Raw genomic sequence first — 6383 nt, 5'->3', positions numbered from 1 at the left:
TGATGGCTTTTCAGCAGATGCAGAAAGGTCAAGCTCCAACTCCCCTGGGGTTCCTTTTACTTCCAGCTGAAAACCAGGTTTATTTTTATGACGAATTACTTATTAGAAAGCCTTAGTCTGAGCACTAGTACTCAAGGCTGTTGAAACTGTTGGATACTTAATTTACTGTGGACTTAATTTACTCTGGACTCAGATCATCCCTGTTGTCACACTTCGGTGTTGAAAAGTGAAACCTCTGTGTCTGTTTCTATTGTGCAGGCTATAAAACCTGCTCTTTCAAATGTTGGCAGGTTTCTTGTTCAAGCCAAGCAGTGCAATGATGTGAATTGGTGTCACAAAGAACAGTTTGTCCTTACCCCCTGGTATTGGAGCACCTTGCAACTGGGAAAATCTATTCTTGCAGTAGGATGTATTCCCTCTCTGTGCCTGGAAAAGAAGTGAAGGCATGGGCTGGACTGACTAAGCTAGGGCTGCACAGAACAAAATATGTTAAACTCAAAGTACTACTGTTGTGGTCTGTAGACACGTACATGTACACAGTCAGTTGTTCAGGGTTCCAGGTACCAGTCTTCCTGATCCCAAGGATTAAAACCAATCCATTGGGTCAACTGTAGAATATACACACAACCTGTAGGTGTTTTAGACTGCAACTCAGTGCTGCTTAGGCAAGTGATAGGTGAAGAAGGAAACAGCATGATTTTTGGTGGGGTAGTAGTGGGGTTGGAAGTTAGCGTAGTTTGATCTCCTTGCCTCTCACCCCAGGAGGAGTGTTTCATTTCACAGGGTTTCTCAGTCCTTGCTAGCCTCCAGTATCTGCTAAGGGATGGCTTTCAGCACCAGGCATGACCCCTCCACCCCCCCCAGGTAGAAAATTGGTAGCTGGAGTCTTGCAGTGTGGGTGGTTCACAGAATCACAGCATGGTAGGGATTGGAAGGGACCTCTGGAGATCATCCTGTCCCATCCCCTGCTTGAGCAGGCACAGCCAGAGCGGGGTGTGAATGTCTCCAGGGAAGGGACCCCACAGCCTCTCTGGGCAGCCTGTGCCCCTGCTCTGGCACCTGCACAGCAAAGGAGTTTTCCTCTCATGTTTAGCTGGAACTTGCAGTGATTCAACTTGTGCCCGTTGCCCCTTGTGCTGTCACTGGGCACCACTGAAAAGAGTCTAGACCCATCCTCCTGACACCCGCCCTTTGGATATTGATAGGTATTGATGAGATTCCCCCCTCAGCCTTCTCCTCTCCAGGCTGAACAAACCCAGGTCTCTCAGCCTTTCCTCACAAGGGAGATGTTCCAATCCCCCGATCATCTTGGTTGCTCTTCCCTAGACTTGCTCAAGCCATTCCCTGTCCTTAAACTGGGGGACCTAGAAGTGGACACAGGACTCCAAATGTGGTCTCACTAGGGCAGAGTAGAGGGGGAGGGTAAACCCCCTCAACCTGCTGCCCACACTCCTTTTAATGCAGCCCAGGACACTGTTGGCCTTCTTGGCCACAAGGGCATGGTGCTGGCTCAGGGTCACCTTGCTGTCCAGCAGCACTCCCAGGGCCTTCTCAACACAGCTGTTTTCCAGTAGGTCACCCCCACCTGTACTGGTGCATGGCATGGTTGGTGCCCGGGTGCGGGACCTTGCACTTGCTCTTGTTGAATCTTGTCAGGTTCTCATCAGCCCAGCTCTCCAGCCTGTCCAGGTCTTGTTGGATGGCAGGACAGCCTTCTGGTGTATCAGCCGCTCCTCCCAGCTTGGTATCATCGGTAAACTTGCTGAGAGTACGCTCTGTCCCATCGTCCAGGCCATTGATGAATATATTAAACAGGACTGGAGCCAGCACAGGTCCCTGGGGAACATCGCTAGTGACAGGCCTCTGTCCAGGCTCTGCTCCATTGATCGTGACCTTCTGAGTTCTGTTGCTGAGCCAATTCTCTGTCCACCTCACTGTCCACTCATCCTTAGCTTGTCTATGAGGAGGATGCTATGGGAGACAGTGTCAAATGCCTTACTGAAGTCAAGCTAATAGACAACATCTGCTGCTCTCCCTTTATTGGCCCAGCCACTCATGCCATCACAGAAGGCTTTCAGGTTGGTCAAGCATGATCCTTCCCTTGGTGAATCCATGTTGACTATTTCTGATAACCACCTTTTCCTCTACAAGCCTGGAGATGACTTCCCGGATGAACTGCTCCATCACCTTTCCAGAGATGGAGGTGAGGCTGACTGGCCTATGGTTTCCCAGGTCCTCCTTCTTGCCCTTTTTGAAGATTTGAGTGACATTTGCTTTTTTCCGGTCCTCGGGCACCTCTCCTCTCCTCCACGACCTTTCAGAGCTGATGGAGAGTAGCTTGACAAGAACATCTGCCAGCTCCCTTGGCACTCATGGGTGCATCCCATTGGGGCCCATGGATTTGTGAGGATCCAGTTTCCGTAGGTGATCTCTGATGCAATCCTTCTCAACCAATGGTGAGTCTTCCTTTCTCCAGATTTTTCTTCTGTCTTCTGGGGGCTGAGATGCCTGAGGGCCAGCCTTAGCAGTAAAGACCAAAGCAAAGAAGGTATTCAGTAACTTCCTTCTCTGCATCCTGATTCACCAGGGAGCTTTCCTTGTTCAGCAGTGGGCTCACCGTATCCCTAGTCTTCCTTTTACTGCTGATGTATTTGAAGGAGCCCTTTTTGTTATCCTTGACATGCCTTGCCAGATTTAGTTCCAAGTAGGCCTTGGCCTTCCTCGTCACATCACTGCACACCCTGGCAACATTCCTATATTCCTCCCAAGCGGCTGGTCCCTTTTTCCACATGCTGTTGAACCTCCCTTTTCCATTTGAGTTTCTCTAGAAGCTCTTTGCTCATCTGTGCAGGTCGCCTGGCTCCTCCGCCTGACTTCTTCCTCCTAGGCCTAGATGCACCGATCTTGAGCTTGGAGGAGGTGGTCCCTGAATACTGTCCAGCTCTCTTGGACCCCCCTGCCTTGCAGAGCCCTAGCCCACGGGGTTCCTCCTAGCAGGTCTTTGAAGAGGCCAAAGTTGGCCCTCTTGAAGTCCAGGGTTGTAATCTGACTTGTTGCCCTGCTTCTACCACACAGTATCCTGAACCCCACCACCTCATGGTCTGCAGCCAAGGCTACCTCCAACCCTCACATCCCCAAACAGCCCTTCCTTGTTTGTTAGGATAAGGTTGAGCAGCACATCTTGCCTCGTAGGCTCCTCCACCACTTGCATCAAAAAGTTGTCCTCCATGCTCTGCAGGAACCTTCTGGATCGTGCGTGGTTTGCCGTGTTGCTTTTCCAGCAAATATCAGGGTGGTTGAAGTCCCCCATGAGCATGAGGGCCTGCGATTGTGAGGCTACTTCCAGTTGTCTGTAGAAGGCTTCATCAACTTCCTCTTCTTGATCGGGTGGCCTGTAGCAAACGCCCACAAGGGTGTCACCCATCTTTGGCTGTCCCTTAATTTTTACCCACAAGCTCTCAACTTGTTCTCTTTCCACCCTTAGGCAGAGCTCGAAGCATTCCGGTTGCTCCCTCACGTAAAGAGCAACTCCCCCACCTTGCCTTGCTGGTCTCTCTTTCCTGAAAAGCCTGTAGCCACCCATGACCACATTCCAGTCACGTGAGCTGTCCCACCGTGTCTCTGCGATGGCAATGAGATCATGGCCCTGCGACCCCACACAGACCTCTAGTTCCTCCTGTTTATTCCCCATGCTGTGTGTGTTGGCGTACAGTCATTTCAAAAAGGTACTTGAGCACACAGGTTTCCCTGGAGGGGTGCACGAGGACCCACTATAGCCATGCAAACCCTTGAGGTGGTTGGTCTCCTGGTTGCCATTGCATGAGGCCACCACAGTGCCTTTATCACTGCTCTGGTTTTCTTCTCTTATTCCCCCATTGTGCGTGATGGCATTAGCATTGCGAGTTTCTCCCCCTCCCCCCGGGTTCCTCAGTTTAAAGCCCTCCTCACCAAGTTTGCCAGCCTGCTGCCGAAGATTCCCTTGCCCCTTCCAGACAGATGGAGTCCATCCCTCCCTAGCAGCCTGTGGTGGTTGAAGAACATTCTATTGTCATAAAAGGCAAAACCCTCACTTTGACACCAGCCACGTAACCAGGAGTTGATTTGCATTATTCACCTATTTCTAGTTGCCCATTTTTCTCCAACAGGTAATATGGAGGAGAAGGTAACTTGGGCACCAATATTTTTCACTTGCTCTCCCAGTGTCTTTATAGTGTTCCTTAGTTCTGCCCAGGCGCTGGCTTGCGGCATCATTTGTGCCCACATGGAAGAGTAGCAGAGCATAGTAACCAGTGACAAGTTGCGGCACCCTCTCAGCGATGTCTCGGATCTTAGCTCCCGGAAGGGAGCAAGCCTCTCGTGACTCCCTGTCAGGCTGGCAGATGGGCACCTCAGTGCCTTTTAAGTCACCCCCTATGAGCACTCGTCCCTTCTTTTGACGGTATCCACTCTGTGCTGCTGGTACAGTTGCACCTTGCGGACCTTGCTCGTGGGTGTCTGCAGCCGCTCAAGCTTCAAATCTGTTGTTGGTCGTGATACGGGAAGGTGGAGCCCTGCTTTTGCGGGTCACCAGGATCCAAGGTGCCTCCTTCTCAGTGGTGTCTGCTACAGGGGTGTGGTTCTGAAACCACCTATCTCTCTCTGCCTCAGTTCTACTGATACTACGCAGCCTTCTAACAGTCTCCTGCAACACAGCCACCCGGCGCCACAGGTCGTCAACGTGTGCACACCTTGTGCAGGTACTTACCTTCACACCAGAAGAGGGGATGGGGCAGTCGTTGCAACCTACCGCCTGTACTGAAGCCTCCTTCCTTCCCAGCTCCGTGTGGGTGGGTGCATCAGACCTCTCCAGGGCTTTTGCCGTGGGAACACTGGTTTCAGCTCTGCGGTAAGTGCCCACCATCCTGGCAGAGGCCTAGAGCACTTCCCCGGGCTGCGGGCCTACGAGCGGGGTGCAGCGCCCTGCCTGCGCCAACTGCCACTCCACGCCCTGCTCGCTCGCGCTCCCTCGGTTGCTCGTGGCAGCGCCCAGGCCGCGTCAGCCTCCCTCGCGAGAGCTGCCGGGCCGCTCTGCGCTTCCTTGGGCTCCCCTGGCTCCAGGACCCCCCTTGTCCCCCCCAGTCCAGCGCCCAGACGCGGAACTTGCCATGGCCGCTGCTGCGTTCGTCGCCGTTATCGACTGAGCACCTGAGCGCGGCGCGTGGCATGCAGAGCTGTGCATGCACAGCAGCGCTCTGCCGCTCTTGCAGGCAGCTGGTGTGAGCTGGCTGTTTCAAGTTGCCTGCAAGTTGTCTCGTTCCCTGGACAGAGTTTCTAGTTGAGGGAAGGAGAAAGCTGCCATGAGGCTGCAGAGCAGGTTGTCTGTCCTTGGGCTCTGTAACGAGTGGTTCAGCAGCTCAGCAATGCCTTACTGGGTACCTTCTCTGGTAGGTGAAGTCTCCCCAATTAAACCAGTTCTGTTGGGCAGGAGCCAATCTCTTGTGGAGGGTTTTCATTTCAGCCTTAAGGCAGTGACCTTATAGCTCTTTCCTGCCAGTGTCTGGTGTGGTGGACAGGCTGGAGATGAAAGGTCAAGAGAAAATGCAGAAGCCTGTGCTCTGGTGTCAGTCTGATGCAGGTGCATGCAGCACCCAGAGGCGTTTGCTTGAATTTCTTCTGAATTTGTCTCCAGGGCTTTTTTTCTTTGCTCAGGGAAGCTTTATCCCCTGGGGCTAGACTCACACCAGGACAGAGCGCCACAAACCATTAGTGGCTGTGTGAGGAGGAGAGAACTGTTGCTGCTTTCTCTAGCTGCAGCCTTGACAGACCATGGGAGTACAAAATAATAAAAGTGTGGAAGTGGCTGGACTGGAGCTTCGCTTGCCACGGTGAGCTGTTTCCAGAGACGGTGCGGCTCCGCATGAGGCAGATAACGCAGCCCTCCCTCTTGGGAAGGTGGTAGTTCCTCACGGACATGGAGAGTGTCTTAACTCGTCTCCACCTCACACCAGTGTTCTGCTGTGGTTTTGCCGCTTTGGGAAGGATCGTCTGGCGCGACCTTCCGCTCCAGAACCCTCGGTGGCTTCCAAAAAAGGAACAGGAGAGGTTGAAACAAAGTAGTTATATTTGCATCTTCCTTTCTGAGATGCAGTGGTGGTGCTCTGTGCTCCGTCAGACCTCAGGAGCATAGCTGGGGTGGGCTTTGAGGGGGTTGTGCTGTTCATAATACCATCCATATCCCCAAAGCGGCTGCATGATTCTTGGCTGCAGACCTGAGGTTGAGCGTATGTGCATCTGAGCCAAGCTGTCCCACAGGGTTAGTTTGACTGAAGCCATTCAAAGGGGCTTTCCCCTTTGAAAGGTGGTAATTTTATTACGGGTAAAATGAATGAGGTCTCTGGAGATGC

Source organism: Phalacrocorax aristotelis, chromosome 18, assembly GCF_949628215.1.
Source record: "Phalacrocorax aristotelis chromosome 18, bGulAri2.1, whole genome shotgun sequence".
In the NCBI taxonomy this organism is placed as follows: domain Eukaryota; kingdom Metazoa; phylum Chordata; class Aves; order Suliformes; family Phalacrocoracidae; genus Phalacrocorax; species Phalacrocorax aristotelis.
Note: the sequence above shows the minus strand (reverse complement) of the source record.